We start from the raw sequence: 17,306 nt of genomic DNA, 5'->3' as shown, positions 1-17,306 counted from the left end.
TGGAAACATTGATGCCTACAAGGCAGAGTTCCTTGACGTAAGCCTCAAAATAGAACACGGCAAAGTAGCTACCACCCTGTTCCGCAAGACTACTGCTGGAAACAGTGTTTTACATGCCCTCAGCAGCCATCCAGAGGCACTCAAGTGGAGCATACCCTATGGAGAGCTACTGAGGGCCAAACGCAACTGCAATAGCCCTGAATCTTATCTTGAGGAAAGGGATAACATCACCGCCAGGTTTCTTAATCGAGGATACCCACGTTGGGTCCTCAATAAAGCCAGAGATCGGCCAGACAAAGTTGAACGCAAGGAAACTTTACAGGATAACAGTGAAGAAGGTGAAAAACAAGGAGAGGCGGGGACCCGCCTCATCCTCACTTACAACAATGACTCACAGAAAATAAAACATATGGTATCCAAACACTGGAGTATTCTCAAGACAGACAACACACTAGGGGATCTCATTACAGATAGGCCCACTATCACGTACAGGAGGGATAAGAACATACGTGACTGGGTTGTGAGAAATGATATCATGAATTATCCTACCACCACTAATCATGGGCTCGTAGGATTCTTCCCATGTGGCCACTGTAAAGCCTGTAAACACAGTAAATACACAGCATCACTAGATTACAGAGGGGTAACCAAAAAGATTTTCCAATTTCTGACATGTAGTACCAATTTTGTGATCTATGCCATTGTTTGTACATGTACTCTTTGGTATATTGGCAGCACCACATGCACAGCTAAAAAGAGGATATTGGAACATCGGAGAGCCATCATTAACAATGACTCTACATATCCTGTGGCTCGCCACTTTTTTGGTCGACACTATTCCAATGCAGCAGAAATTAGTTACTTGATTTTGGAACATATTCCCAAGAACCCACATGGGGGTGACAGGGTATAGGCCCTAAGACAGAAAGAATCTAGGTACATCATAGAGTTCCAAACCAAGACCCCCGGAGGCCTTAACATTGATGAGGAAATGTCTGTTCACCTCAAAACTGATTCATAATCTATGACTTAATTTGTTCATGACATTGCTTCTGTATATGTGATTGATAGCATTTGTATAAACCCCCCCCCCCTTTTGTGCCAAATCCCTGGATTGAACTAGCAATTTGAGATACTTCCGTGAACTTGTTATACCTCCTCTCTTCAAAATGTGAATTGTCATCTTTGTAGTTCACAGTTTTAACCAAGTTTTTTATCATTTATTTTTGTTACAGGAGAGAAGGAAGGGGCCCCATCACTTGACAGCACCTGCACGGGCATCCTACCCTTTTCCCTCTGGTTTTATCTGCACTTTCCATATGTCTCCAGACTGTATATTCTACCAGCAGTCCTTACTATCTTCTCATATGTGACATCTCCTATAATCTCTGGTGGCAGCGATTTGTGTATATAGTCATCTATTTTCCCACTTGGCAATATTATTTGCTGATAATAGAGACTTGCAGAAGAACACACAATTTGTGTTCTATGCCCACTTGGGCATCTAATCTTTTCCACGGTGATCACACACTTTACTATCAGCATCTTGATTTCATGTGCTGTTGTAGTGTTTACATGTCCACTCTGTCCATGCACTCTAGTCATCATTTCACGACACTTACGTGATGACACTGATTAGAGTGCACGTAGAAAACATCACCAATATCTTTTACACATACGCACCATTACGTCAGAGAATCTACATACTTGAGTATTTCACTTATATTTAAAATTATGTCACACCTTGGACTATTATGATGCCGTATGCGTTCCACTTGGATCAGCCTCATGCATCATGCATGTATTTGATTTTTTTTTTTGCATTTGCACAATATTAGATACCATTTCTCTTTCGATTGTTTTTGCATAGTCCAAGATGGCCGCCGATTGCGGTTTGCCTGTTTGTTTTGCCGAGTCAGTCCTATGTTGATCTCAACTGTGAATGACCGCTATGATATGTATGACAGCTGTTTGCATTTTCTTTCACACGTGAACAAGGCTGTGTGCTGAAACGCGTTGTGTGAATTAAACCATTTGATCATCCACTACTTTGGGGATTTTGTCTTGCTTTACTGAGAGCATACTGGATCGTTGTGTTAAATTGGATATATATATATATAAATATATATATTCACTGAAAAAACCATAGGTTTCACACACGTTATAGTTAGGAATTAGCATTTAAAAAACCTTGCAAATTCACTGAAAAAACTATAGGTTTCACACAAGTTATAGTTAGCTGTACATTTCACTCGTAAAAAACCAATGAAATTCCACGTTATAGTTAGTGCAGGCAACTATAACTCACGCGACCGCAATCCTCTGCTGATGCTAATACTGTATTTAGACACTTATTTGCCCATGTCTTCTTCCATTAAATTTTAGCTATACATATATTACAAATATTTTTTTTTCATAAAGACACATATACGAAGCGCACCGTGCGCGCACAGTGAGCACGCGGTGCGCTTTGCGCACCGCGCGCCCACTTAACGCAGTTAGTGCCGTGCACGCACGGTGGGCACGCGGTGCGCTACGCGCACCGCGTGCCCACGTTAGGCTGGATGGGCCATGTACGCACGATGCCCTTCACGCACCGTCCGCACACGGAGGACATATTATGCGCTTCGTTCTGAAAGGTTTTCTATTAAATGTTCACTAAGGTGATATATGCTATGCACAAAAGGTGCCCTGCGGGCACCTTTTGCACACAGGGGGGGGGGGGTAATATGGATTTTGATTTTTTTTAAATTTTTTTTTTAGCGTACGCGTACGGTAAGTGTATTCGCCGTTTTTTCAAAAAAAAAAAATATATTTTTTGGCCTTGGATGGCCTTCTGGCACACCATAACCAAGGCTAGGTGGTTAGGAGCTGTCTAGCCTGCCCCCTTTTTATGATATCCAACTTTGTTTTTCCTCCGCCCCTCCGAGTGCGAGAGAGAAAATGGCGGCCGACACTTCCTGGTTAAGACCGATTCGAATGTTTACTAAGATCTAACAGCCAATCAGTATCGCGCTCGCGCACGGCATCGTACGCGTACGGTAAGCTTACGGTGCGCGCTCGGAGCGCGCTTACAGATATATATATTGATTTAAATGCTATTTTCTCAGGAACTACTGAACAGATTTACACCAGACCTACAAAAGGCACTTCCTTGACCTGAGGACTACCTCTCTGCCAAATTACAAGTAATTCTGTTCAGCCGTTCGGGCTGTAGCTGTGTCTAAAGGTCCTATGGAAAAATGCATGGGGAAAACGCGTTTTGGGACCCCCCTTTTTTCTCAGCCCCCGCTTGACGAATCCCCCCGAGACTTTCAGGGTAGGAGCGGAGCGTAGCGCCCCATTAGTTTTGAAAATTTCGCGAGGATTCGTCGACCGGCGCCAAAGTTATTCCAAATAGAATGTTGCGGATTTCCTATGGAAACAGGGTCCTAACTATAACTACCTACTGGCGACCGCCAGTAGGTAATATATATATATATATATATATATATATATATATATGTTTTCCAAAAGTGCCCTGAGCAATGAAAGGTCACTCGACCGTGCCCCCACCATATGGTAATTAACGCCTCACTGCTGCCTGTCTTGAGATCCCATGCATTGTTCTCATGGCCGACGCGTTTCGAGGCAACGCCTCTTCTTCATGGGCAGAATCACGCAATGAAAGTCATCTCATTTCCGGTGCACTTTTATTCAAAAATTGCCCTGATTGGCTTTTGCTTCGTGCATCATGGTTAGTGCATTGTGGATGTTAAAGTCTATAAGATGCATTGTCATTCATTCTTGTAGTAAGTACATTGTCGTGTTTGCAGTTTAATTCGCAAAGAGTGCACGAACCCATTGTGGGGAAGGTACTAATTTCTCCCAAGGACTACGAGTCCCAGCATGCTCAAGGCACTAAGCACAGCCCACTAATGGTATTGAGTCAATAAAATCACGTTTGAAAGGGAGAACATTTGTGCACTGTTTGTTCCAAGCAGCCCATGATTAAGGGGTAATGTACCCTGAAACGCGTCGGGCGAAGAATTTATTCCAGGAATGCTGACACAAGTGCATGTTTAAACCCGATGGGAGGCAGTTGACGAGTGCGCTCTCAAAGCTGAAGGGCACTTTGAAAATGCAATTAATATCACGGCGGCCCGCGTCGTGGAGAGCAGCACCATCTACTAATGTATAGAGGCTGAGGATTGAAACTACATTCAACCCGTTTCCAGCGCAATCTGCCAACTCCAAGAGAACTTGTGCCAATGGTCTGGAGCCTACAAGAGGTAAAGAATGGATTTTAATTCGCAAAGAGTGCACGAACCCATTGTGGGGAAGGTACTAATTTCTCCCAAGGACTACGAGTCCCAGCATGCTCAAGGCACTAAGCACAGCCCACTAATGGTATTGAGCCAATAAAATCACTTTTGAAAGGGAGAACATTTGTGCACTGTTTGTTCCAAGCAGCCCATGATTAAGGGGTAATGTACCCTGAAACGCGTCGGGCGAAGAATTTATTCCAGGAATGCTGACACAAGTGCATGTTTAAACCCGATGGGAGGCAGTTGACGAGTGCGCTCTCAAAGCTGAAGGGCACTTTGAAAATGCAATATATATATATATATATATATATACTTCAAACGAGGAAGTGTTAGCAGCCATCTTATAGCTCGCATCAAGTGAAAATATAAAACAAAGGTGCCGGGGCAATTTAATATACCAGAGCTCTGTCTGTGTGAGATGCCCCTTTCACGCTCCCTCTGCCCACATCACCAGCTCGCAGCTATGTCTTTAGAAGGCAATCCGTCGGCTCGCAGCTCTCTACCTTTGTGAGCTAGTACGCTGCTGTGCCTCTTTGCGAGCGGATGCACCACATTTGGCAGGGAGAAACGTCATGGTCCAGAAACTAAAGCACGCTTTTGTTTAAATGGGGTAAATCCGTTCAGAGGAATAATATATTGTACAGATATCGATATTTGAGAATTCTGATGTCTGATTGGTTGAGGCCTTACTAGCATGAGCTTGCGGCTCGTTAACTGCGAACGCTTTTGTTTAAATGGGGTAAATCCATTCAGTAGTTTTTGAGAAATATTATATTGTACAGATATCGATATTTGAGAATTCTGACATCTGATTGTTTGACGTAATTGACAACAATGTCTCAACCGGATTCAATGAGGAAGGCAGATACATATGTATGTGCACGACATTACAAGGTAGAAGCAAGAAGGAGAGACTCCCAGTATTTTTTCAAAAGTGCTCATGGCATCATATATTTAAATTCACAGTTTAAAACACAACAGTTATAGCAGCACTGTGAGCATAAATTGCGAAGGCAACCCAAAGGAACTTTGTGCACATTGTGCTTGTGATAAAATGAGTGACGGCGCAAGTGGCAAGTGGAAGTAACAGCAAAAGACGCAAGGTGAAAAAATATATATAGAAGAATCAATGGTTCTTTTCAATGATTGAAAAATATATAACTTTCTATGAACCAAGGTTGAATCTGTGCTGTGAGTAGCACTGTATAATTGGTCCACGGCGTTTCGTTCCTATTTAGTCAGGATCATCTTCAGGACCGGGTTGCCAGATTTTTGGGTGCTGTATAAAAGTGGAAAGGCAGAGTTGAGGGAGGGAATGGGTAAGGGAAGTAGCACAGGAAAGGGGGTGAGGTCAGGAGGTGGAGAGCCTACCTGTACGGAGACAAGGAGAGGCTGGCAGGTAAGGGCACTGTTGGCTCGTAGGACCTGCGAGGGAGGTGGCGGCATGGAAAAGGAAGGCTTTGTGCAGTCCTGGGAGAGACCGGATGTGTAAAGAGAATGTGGGAGGGGGAGGGGAAAAGGAAAAGGGGGCGAAGTGTGCAGGCAAAGAAGGTAGACATGACTTACAATGAAGGGGGGAATGGAAGCCAGAATGCGGAGGAGTCACTGATCCGGTAGCTCAAAAAGTAGCGTCTGCTTAGAGGACTCGATTATCCTGTGAAAGAGGAGGGAAAGACAGAAAAGAGAGGAAGTCAGCGGGGAGCTGGCATTAAGAAAAAGGAATGCATTGCAGAGTGATAAACTCATGAGGGGTCCACCGTAGTGGAGGAAGGAAAAGAAGGTAGCAGTGTCGGGTCCCCAATCCACTGTGTTGGTCCTGGAGAGGGTACCTGAATAAGCGGAAGCACGCGTTAGGACTGGCGGATACCTAGAGAGAAGGCAGGACAGGCGGAGGCAAGCTGTGCTTACCTGGGTGCAAGGTTATAGAAGGCTGGGTCGGGTCCCCGATCCGCTGCACAGGTTCTGGGGAGTGTACCTAGAGGAGGGGAAGTCAGGGTTAGGCTGGAGGGGCTCGAGGTATAGTGATGTGGCGCTCGTCAAGATCAGGCCGGGGAGATCCTGAGCTTACCTGAGAGGCGGGGTCATAGGTCCACGGAGTCACTCCAGAGGGCGTTGGGACGCTGAGGTTTGGTCCTGACCACCATGATCGTGTGCAGTCTAGCCCGGCCTGTAGCGGTGGATAAGCCGTACTATAGGGGGCGGGGATTAAACAAGTCACAAGACAAGGGTTGCATCATGAGCCGGGGCGGGGCATAGTTAGGGACGCGAGATCAAGAGGTGGTGCGTGCTGGAAGGAAGGGGTAAAGAAAGGGAAGGAAAGACTAGGTGGCAGTCAGGATGACCATGAGGAGTTGATTATGGAAAAACAAAAGGGGGGAGAGGGGGTTGTGTTTTCAGGCATAATACAGGTGCCACACCACTGCAAAGCAAACGTAATTGAAGGACAGTTAAAACAAACATTAAAACACACCTAGTGCAAAACAAAGCATGATCCTGAATGCAGAAAGGCGAAAAAAGTATCAATCATGTGTCAATTCAAAACGTTTGTCAATGTGGCATAATTACAATGCAGGTTTATATACAAACAAAGCAGTTCAGAGTGCCGATAGTGACGATGGGAAAGATCATAAGGGGGTCTGTGATGACACTGTCATTTGAGGGGAAGGTGTATGCGGGAAGGCGATGGTAGTAGGTACAGGGAGGAACACCCGAGGGTGTAGGGGTACAGAGTGGTGGGGCTATAGGACAGAGTCAAATATCAGTGGCAGTAGGGCCATAGCTAATGGACGCTGATTGCCATGTGGAAGTAAAGGGCCGTACAAGAGGGTGGGTGTACAGAGTTAGATTTGTACTGTACTGTTCCATTCATCAATGGTGTTAAGCACCTGGTTTACTGAATTGCATCATGTGATCCATTTACATTTGCTTCGGTTCAGTAGGTTTTCCACACCTGATGGGTAGTGAAGGTTGGTCAATCACTTGCCAAGTGATTTCTAGTTCATTGTGATTTTCTTCAATGTAGTGTGATACCAAGGGTGCAGTAAGTACTTTGCAGTGGATTCTGCTTTTGTGCTGTATTATCTTCTGTTTTACCATTTAGGTGGTTTGGCCGATGTATATCAGGACGCAAGGGCACCAGATCGCGTAAATCACATTTTGTGATCTGCTGTTGGTGAAGGTTCTGAGAGGGTAGGTTTTGTTGTTGATCTTGAACTCTTTGGTATTTGATGTAAGATCACAAACAATACAGGATTGGCACCTGTAGTGTCCGATCAGTGGTGGTATACCCCATGCGGCAGTGATGGAGCTCTGTTGTGCGGGTTTGGTCTGCCATGTGATGGCATGAACAAGATGGTTGGCCAGGTTCTCTCCCCGTTGGTAGGAGAAGAGAGGAGGTTCTTGGAACATCTTTTGAGTTCTCAAAATGGATCAGTTCCGTGTAATTATTTTTTTGACTTGGTTGCTGCTTGGATTGAATTTGGTCACAAAAGGGATACGGATATTCGTTTTCGTTGGTTGGGGTGTCAGAATATCATCTCGGTGGCAGTACCATGCCCTCTTGTGGGAACGTTTGATGAGGCGGGCAGGGTAGCCTCTGGAGATGAGTTTGTCACGGAGAATGTCTGATTCCCTGAAAATTTCTTTCCACCATTTGCAATGTCTGCGGATGTGCAAGAATTGCCCGGAGGGTAAGCCATCTCCGAGGCCCCGTGGGTGGTAGCTGCAGTAATGTAACAAAGTGTTTTGATCAGTGGGTTTCCGGAATAGGATGGTTCAAATTTTTCTGTCTTCTGCGTGGATGGTAACGTCTAGGAAAGGTAGGTCATTGGGTCTACAATCCGTGGTGAATTTTAGATGAGGTTGAGAATGGTTAAGCCACTCAACAAAAGAATTCAGGGAGTCAGACTGGCCCTTCCACAGCAATAGAATGTCATCTATGTAGCGTCGCCAGAGACTAATCTGTGTGTGAAATGGATTGATGGGGGTAAGTATGTGTGTCAATTCCAAATTGTATACAAAAAGAATAGAAAAAGTGGGGGCAAAGCAAGCACCCATAGACACTCCTTTGATTTGTAAATAAAACGTGTCCTGGTAGAGAAAGTAGTTATTTTCTAGAGCGATGTGTAGGAGATCCATGATGAAGGAGGTGGGGATCAAGGTGGGTCGTGGTCTCTTCTTGAGTATGTTTTTGATGACTGATAGGCCCTCCTCATGGGGGATGTTGGTGTAAAGGGACTCCATGTAGAGTCCTACCATGAGTTCTGTGTTAATGTCAAAGGGCCTATCCTCGATGGTTTTGATGAGATCCATGCTGCCTCGAATGAATGTTTCAGTGAGTGGGACAAATTCTTTGATGACAGCGTCGATGTATTTGCCCAATGGTTCAAGAATGTATCCACATCCGGATACAATGGGGCATCCAGGGGGGTTGTTACTGTCCTTGTGGATCTTGGGGAAAACATAAATCACTGGTACTCAGGGATGTGGGTTGTTTAAAAAAGCAAACTCTTTTTGTGTGATGATGCCCTCGGATCTGGCTAGGCTGGTGACTAGTTGGATCTTGGTTTTCAACTCAGGTAGTGGGTCCCTATTGAGTTTGCGATAATGCAGTGGGTTGGATAGTTGTCTCTTTATTTCAACGTCATATTTGTCAACATCCATTTCTACAATCCCACCACCCTTGTCTGCAGGTTTGATGACGACATCAGTTCTATCCTTGAGACTGAGTGAGAAAAACTTATTTAGACCATAGTCTTTAAACACAATAGGAACCCAGAATAATGATGTCAATAAAAATTCTTTAACAAGTAAATTACAAATAAAACACTTAGCAAAAATGGCATCAATATACAGTCGTAATTGATTATAAACATTACATTTTTTAAAATAATTTCACCTAAAACTTTTATATTAATGGGAAAGGACTAAAATGAATTAAAAATCACTGCCCCTCCTTCAGTTTCTCCCTTACGAAGCATTTTATGGCTTTCATATATTTTCCCAGAGCAATAGAAATATCAAGATATGGCATTTCTGTGAGTAGGAGTACCTCTTGGGCGCGAAATCTTATCTCATATTTGAAAAATATGGGGCATAAAAACAGTTTCCGTAAGGCTAAAACTGAAATACAATCAAGCAATATGTGCAAAATGTCATTTCTAGTTCCTAACCCACATTTACAAATCCCATCAGTCTGTATCATTGCTACTTTTATTTTTTCTTCCATCAGCCAAGGATTAATACCAACTCGTAATCTTAGGATTTCATGCCTTAGCCCTTGATTAGGCAGTATATCCAGGTACGGAAACCAGGCTTCGTTTACCCATGAATTCCTTATACACTGAACTGATTTTTTCACACTCAGATATTCCAGGTCCATCATTCTTGAATATTTCGGACCTTGGTACTTGAGAATGCTCTTAGTGAAAACTACTTCCATGGACTGCTGTGATAGTCTCACCTTAAGGCGCACACCTTGCCTGGAGTTTCCTTCTTACATCCTTCGCCCATATTAGGCTACTAAGTTGAATCTCCTCTCTGCACCATTGTGAGACCTTCTGCACACCACCTGGATCCTGGCGTTTCCAAAACCTTAGCAAAGACATTTGGATCTGAATGCTCCATGCTATTATACCTAACTCCATTCTAATAGCCTGAATCATTGTGGAAATCGGTAATTACAATAACATTTTTAAGATCTTCCCTTCTTCTCGAGCCCACTCACATTTACCACTCAGGTAAAGAACTTCTGCCCCATACAGTACTTGCAGGAGGATCATTGCTTCATATGCCTTTAACAGGGGTCTATGCGACATGTCTCCATATTCTTTGTTACATTTTTTCAGCCCGCAAATTGATGACAAAGCTTTCGCTTTTTGGGACTCTAAGTGGGTATACCACTTTAGAGCACTATCAAACCAAAGACCCAAATATCTATATTCCTTAACTATCTTCAATTTCTCTTGCCCTAAAAACCAGCTAAAATTCTTATCTCTTTTCCCAAAACATAAAACCTTTGTTTTTTCCATATTTACAGTTAAAAATGTTGTCTCACAATAATTCTTAAAAACATGTAATTTTCTTTGGAGTTCTAGCTCCATTTGATCAAGTTTACCACTCATTCTGGGACTTGCACTTCTTTCCACTTTTAATGCTACAGGAAGATCAGCTAGGAAGATAGCGAATAGCAAGGGGGCCAAAACGCACCCCTGTCTAAGGCCATTCCCAACAGTTATTTTTCGAGTCAATGACACTTGTGTATCTCTAATAATCTAGTCCTTGAGACTGAGGAGAGCTTGTTTCTCCACGAGGGGGATGTTGTAGGGCACATATTCAAATTGCTTCTGTAGATCCATTACCTCACGTAGGACCAGGTGTTCAAATGAGAGTATCTCCGGGGGCATGGCTGATGAGGGTGGGTTGAAGGTAGATGGAAGATAGAAACGGGGTCTGAAAGAGTAATTGGAATCTGGTTTATCCATAATGAATTGACGTAGTATATCCGTCCAAAGAACTGGAGCAGTTGCTTCATTTTGTTGGTTCTGTTGGTACAAAACTGAGGCCTCTGCCTCAAAGTTGGGTTTCTTCACTGGATAGAATGTGGCTGGAAAGGTTGAATATTGGAATGATTTGTTGATCTTGATTGCACCGCATGGTGGTAATATTCAGTGTGGGAGAAGCGTTGGAACCTGGACAATTAGCTATTGTTGCGGACCCCGTTGATAGAATCTGTTCCGGGTTTGTCTTTCTCCGGAGTATTGAAACTGGCAGTTGTTCCTGGTCCGAGTTTGGTTCTGGCCATGTCTGCGGCCTTGTTCTAAAAACCTTGTCTCCGTACAGGTAGGCTCTCCACCTCCTGACCTTATCCCCTTCACCTGCCCCTGTGCTACTTCCCTTCCCCATTCCCTCCCTCAACTCTGCCGTTCCTCTTTTATACAGCACCCAAAAATCTGGCAACCCGGTCCTGAAGATGATCCTGACTAAATAGGATCGAAACGCCGTCGACCAATTATACAGTGCTACTCAAGGCGCAGATTCAACCTTGGTTCATAGAAAGTTATATATTTTTGAATCATTGAAAAGAACTATTGATTCTTGTATATACATTTTTTCACCTTGTCACCTTGCATCTTTCGCTGTTACTTCCACTTGTCACTTGCGCCGTCACTCATTTCATCACAAGCACAACGTGCACAAAGTTCCTTTGGGTTGCCTTCGCAATTTATGCTCACAGTGCTGCTATAACTGTCTTGCTTTAAACTGTGAATTTAAATCTATGATGCCATGAGAACTTTTGAAAAAATACTGGGAGTCTCTCCTTCTCGCTTCTACCTTGTAATATCGTGTTCATACATATGTATCTGCCTTCCTCCTTGAATCCAGTTGAGACATTGTTGTCAACTACGTATACTTACCCTGATCTCAACCTGGTCTATGGGTCATGCTCCTGTTGTCTTTTACTATCTGATTCGTTGAGGCATTACGAGCACGAGCTTGCGGCTCATTGGCCGCGAAATGTTGAGATTAGGAAGTGTTGGCAGCCATTTTGTGATTCAGTCCGTCAGCTCGTACCTCTCCGTAGTTCTACCTCTGCGAGGCAATACTGAAAATATACCAGAGCTCTGTCTGTGCGAGATTCCCGTTTCACGCGTCCTCTCCCCACATCACCACTTCACAGCTTTGCCTTTAGATGCCAGTCCATCGGCTCGCAGCTCTCTACCTTTGCGAGCTAGTACGCTGCTGTGCCTCTACCTCTGTGAGCTAGTATGCTGCTCTTCCTTTGGGAGTGGACAGCCAGTAGTTCTTCCTCTGCGAGTTGAGCCCACAGGCTGCAGCTGTCCCACTATGAGCCTGGGTGCGAACTGTTGATAAGTCACACAATATGAGCATTGAAAAGCCATTTGGTGATTCAGTCCGTCAGCTTGCATCGGTCCGAGGCAACTCTGAAAACATACCGGAGCTCTGTCTGTGCGAGATACCCCTTTCACGCTGCCTCTCCACACATCAGCAGGTAACGCACCCTCTTCCCACATCACCAGCATACCCCCAACAACTTTCTAGGGTCTGCAAGTCTCCCTCTGCGAACCACCATTCGGCTCGGAGCTCTTCGTGTGCGACTTCTCTGGCCGCATTTGTATCTGTGAAGGCAAGACTGGAAGTATACCACAGGTCTCTCTCTACCCCGTTCATGCTCCCTCTCCCACATTACTGTTCCTCAGCTATCCCTTTGGAAGCTGACGGCCCGCACCTTTCCCTATGCCTGTCGGCCCGCAGCGGTTCCTCTGTGAGCTGGCCTGCAGCTCTCCCTCTGCGAACTGATGGGCCGTGGCTCTCCCTCTACGAGCCAGCCAGTCGGCTTGCAGGTCTCTGGGAACAGATGCAATGGAGCAAACGATCATGCAGGTGGGACACCCAACACTGTTCCTAAACCCCCTAGCAGCAGCCATCCCCCCTCACCCTCCACAAACAAATGTGACAGTCACGTTAGGGAATCTGGAACGTAAAAAATTGTCTAATGTGGTACAATTAATAAGAAGATGCTTGTGAGGTTGGACAAATAAGAATCTTAGTCATGTATGGGTTTACATAAAAACATTTTATTTAAACAAAAAAACAAAATAAAAGTAGGTACAAGTATGGCATGTCATCCCTCGACAATTTGTGAATCACAGCCTGCAAGACAAAAAGAAAGATAAGATTGTGCGTCATGCATCCAGCAAAGGAGAGACATAGAGAGAGAAAGAGTGAGAGAGAGGAAGAGAGAGAGCAAGAAAGAAGGAGAGAGAGAGAGGAAGACAGATAAAGAGTGAGAGAGAGAAAGAGTGAGATACAAGGAAGAGAGAAAGAGAGAAACAGTGTGAGAGAGAGGAAGAGAGAGAGAGAAAGAGTGAGAGAGAGGAAGAGAGAGAAAGAATGAGTTAGAGAGGGAGAGATGGAGAAAGAGAGAAAGTATGAGAGAGAGAAAGGAAGAGATAGAGAATAAGATAGAGAAACAGTGTGAGTGACAGATAGGAAGAGATGGAGAGGGAGTGTTGACACTGTGGAGAAAATCTTCACAGCTCATCTTTCTGCCATCGGTGCGTCTCCAACCATGTGTCGGGATATAATGCAGCCCTCAAGTTTAGTCGTCTGAAACATAGTATAGAAATAGTAATGGCAGAGTACATACAACTGCACACGCGTAATTCTGTTTCGCCCCTACTCACTCAGGTTGCTGCACCCCATCTACTCCCATCGCCCAGAGTTGTCTGTCTGGCCTGCGCACTCAGGCTGTTGCACACCATTGACTCCTGCCGCCCAGAGTTGTCTGCCCATGTTTGCCTACCCAAGCTGATGTACCCCATGCACTCCCACTGCCCAGAGGTGTCTGCCCACTGCTGTGCACCCAGGCTGCTGCACCCCATCCACTCTCAGTGCCCGGAGGTTACTGCCCGTTCCTGTGCATCCAGGCTGCTGCACCCCATCCACTTCCAGTGCCTGAAGGTGTCTGTCCACTCTAGTGCACCCAGGCTGCTGCACACTATCCACCCCCACCGCCCCAAAGGTGACTGCCCACTCTTGTGCACCCAGGCTGCTGCACACTTTCCACTCCCACTGCCCAAAGGTGACTGCCCGCTACTGCAGAAACAAGCCTCTCTGCTCACCTTCCGCAACTGATGTGTGTGTAAGAGGGTGCACCATGTGCCGAAGTAACCTTCTCAGGCGTTGCGTACATGCGGTAAACAGAGCTCACAATTCAGAATGTGTGTTGATTGTCAGGATGGCCACGCATCATCGCAGGCTGCACACGCGTTCAGCTCTGGTGGCACTGAGTGGTGGGAGTTCCGTGTTGGGGAGGGGACGTCAGTCTGTGAGTCACTGCCTGTTAGACAAAAAGCAAGATAAGATTGTGCGGCATGCGTCCATCAAAGGAGAGGGAGAGAGAGAGACACACACAGAAAGAGTGTAAGAGAGGAAGAGAGAGAGAGAAAGAAAGAGTGAAAGGAAGAGAAAAAGAAAGACAGAGTGAGAGGAAGACAGAGAAAGAGAAGCAGTGAGAGTGAGAGTCAGAGAGAGGGAGAAAGAAAGAAAGAGTGAGAGGAAGACAGAGAGAAATTGAGAAACAGTGAGACGAAGAGAGAGAGAAACAGTGAGAGAGAGGAAGAACGAGAGAAAGAAAGAAAGAGTGTGAGAAAGAGGAAGAGAGAAACAGAGGAAGAGTGAGAGAGAGAGAGAGAAAGAGAGAGAGAAAGAGTGAGAGAGAGAAGTGGAGAGGATGGAGAAAGAGAGAAACCGTGTGAGAGAAAGGAAGAGAGAAAGAGCGTGAGGGAGAGAAAGGAAGAAATGAGGAGGGACAGTGAGTGCCCTCACAAAACCCTCACAGCTCACCCTTGCACCACTGCTGTGTCTCCGACCACATGCCAGAAGCTAGTGGAACCCTCAAGCTCCCACATCTGAAACATAGTACAGAATCAGGAATGGGAGTGTATATACGACTGCGCATGCCTAAATTGCTGTCCCGCCTTTGTGTATCCAGGCTGCTGCTCATCATTCACTTCCACTGCCCAGAGGTGTCGGCCCGCCGCTGTGCACCCAGGCTGCTGCACCCCATCCACTCCCGCCGCCCAGAGGTGTCTGCCCGCCCCTGCACACCCAGGCCTCACTGCTCACGTTTTCATGAACAGGGCACCCTCCACATCATGCAGCCCGGCTCCGCAGGCCAACAGGTCTCACATTTGGTGCTACGTCTTGATTTTGCCATGGCAAAGGACATACCAGTGCAACCATCATCATCACAGGTTGCACACCCGCTCAGCCCTTGCAGTGCCACTAACTCAGTCACCACTGAGGCCACGCATGTGGCAGTAGGCCCCCGCTGTTTGATGGCTCAGGCTTACACTCCGGTCCAGAAGGGCACACAAAACATGAGCTGTCCGGACCACCGGGATGGGGTATCATCAGAGCCTGCACACCCGCTCAGCACTTACAATGGCCCTACCTCAGTGGACCAAAATCCACCGTCCCGTGGTGGTGTGCCTGTGCCGGCCGCAGTGCATCCGGTGCACCAAGTCAGAAATGGAAATGGCGTGGAGCACGTGCCTCCGGGCATTGTTATTGGCAGGGTCACGTGTCCTGTGACGCCTGTGCTTGATGGGTGTGGTGTGGGTAGAAACCATCCGCCAGGGAGTGGCTGTGGTGTATTATCAACATCAACTAGACCTGTGAGAAGCAGATCACTACAATGAAACGCTGGGCCATGTAGCATTGCTGTCCCTCCCTGTATGTGTAAACGGATTGGGCTGACTTGTGTGAGGCTGTGAACAATGACTCCGGAGCTCTAGGCGTGGTTCCATCCTGGCCTGTATGAGGAATCAATTGATGCAGGTGTCCCTGTTGTAGTGCTGTCGCCACACGGGCCGCAAGTGCCAATGTGTCACCCTGTACTCTTGATATTGTGTGCATTATTATTGGTGGGTGACTTGTGTTCTTCACACATGTTTGGTTGCCACATCTCGCTACATTCAGCTATTGTGAGGGGGATGGGTCATGCCGTTTTTGGAAGGTCCGCTGTCCTGTTGTGCATTGTCTTGTGGTAGTGGGGGGGTGGTCCGGGGGGAGGTCCTGAGGGTGGTGGCAGTGGGTTTTGTGGCCTTCTTGGGTGTCGGAGGTGCATGAACAGATAGCTCTATGACATGTGTTGGTCTTCAGATGTGATTCTGGGCTGGGCTCCCTTTCACACGGTAGGTAGTCATCCTACTTTACACCAGTAAAAGGCAGATGTTACATTCCTACTGCTAACGCAGCTTATCGGCTGTTTTTGGAATGCACCGCAGATTAGGCTTCATGTTGAAAATATCAGGAAGGGGTGTTTTTGTGTTATTTTTGTATAAGAACGCCTATTCTGTATATCTCATTTGTGGTAATTTTTTTAGGCGGGAGCTATTGTTGCAAAACTGGCAATATCGGCTGTTTTAACCAGGTTGAGAATGGAATGATAATTTAAAATCACTGAAAAAACTATATGTTTAATTAACATTATAATTAGAAATTAACATTTAAAAACCATAGGTTTTACAGACGTTATAGTTAGAAATTAGCATTTACAAAACCTTTGAAATTCACTGAAAAAAACATAATTTTACAGACGTTATAGTTAGAAATTAGCATTTACGAAACCTTTCAAATTTACTGAAAAAAACCAAAGGTTTCAGGGACATTATAGTTAGAAATTAGCATTTAAAAAACCTTAGAAATTCACTGAAAAAGCCATAGGTTTCAGGGACGTTATAGTTAGTTGGTCATTTCACTTGTACAAAACCAGAGAAATTTGAACGTTACAGTTAGTAGAGCTAACTATAACTCACACCCTCGTAATGCAATGCTGATGACGTCACATATAACATCACTCATGACATTGTCAGTGACATCACTGATGACATCACTGGTGACATCTCAAATGACATCACTGATGACATCATCCAAGTGATAATCTGATGCACCTCTTCACACCCTAATATAACCTTTGCTACACCCACTCTAAAATACTGACTACCATTTTCGAAACCATTGACAAATCAATAGCAGTTACTACATACCCACTGCCTACTTCCTAGTTATACACACACATTCATTAATTTATCCATACAGTAATTCATACGTGCAGTCACTCATCAATACAACACTATTATATGTTCTCATACACCTATACAAATACTCATACACCGTCACTCATCCATAGAGGTTTTGACACACCTAGCTAGTCATGTAAAGAATCTATAACACTGCCGTTTACTCACCTATATAGTTATACATTCACTAACTAACCTATTCATACAGATACTAACATATACTTATTCTCTTATACAATCACTGACACAAGCACACACTCATTTATAAGCCACTCTCACAATTATTCACTATCACATAGAGTCATTTATATACTCCAACACTCACATATACTGCCTTTCACATATGTAGTTACTCGCACATATACCAGTGAGTTATACATTCACTCACCAA

This window comes from Triturus cristatus, chromosome 6 (genome assembly GCF_964204655.1).
Source record: "Triturus cristatus chromosome 6, aTriCri1.1, whole genome shotgun sequence".
Taxonomy (NCBI): Eukaryota; Metazoa; Chordata; class Amphibia; order Caudata; family Salamandridae; genus Triturus; species Triturus cristatus.
The sequence above is the reverse complement of the archived record's forward strand: the minus strand, read 5'-3'. Positions refer to the sequence as shown.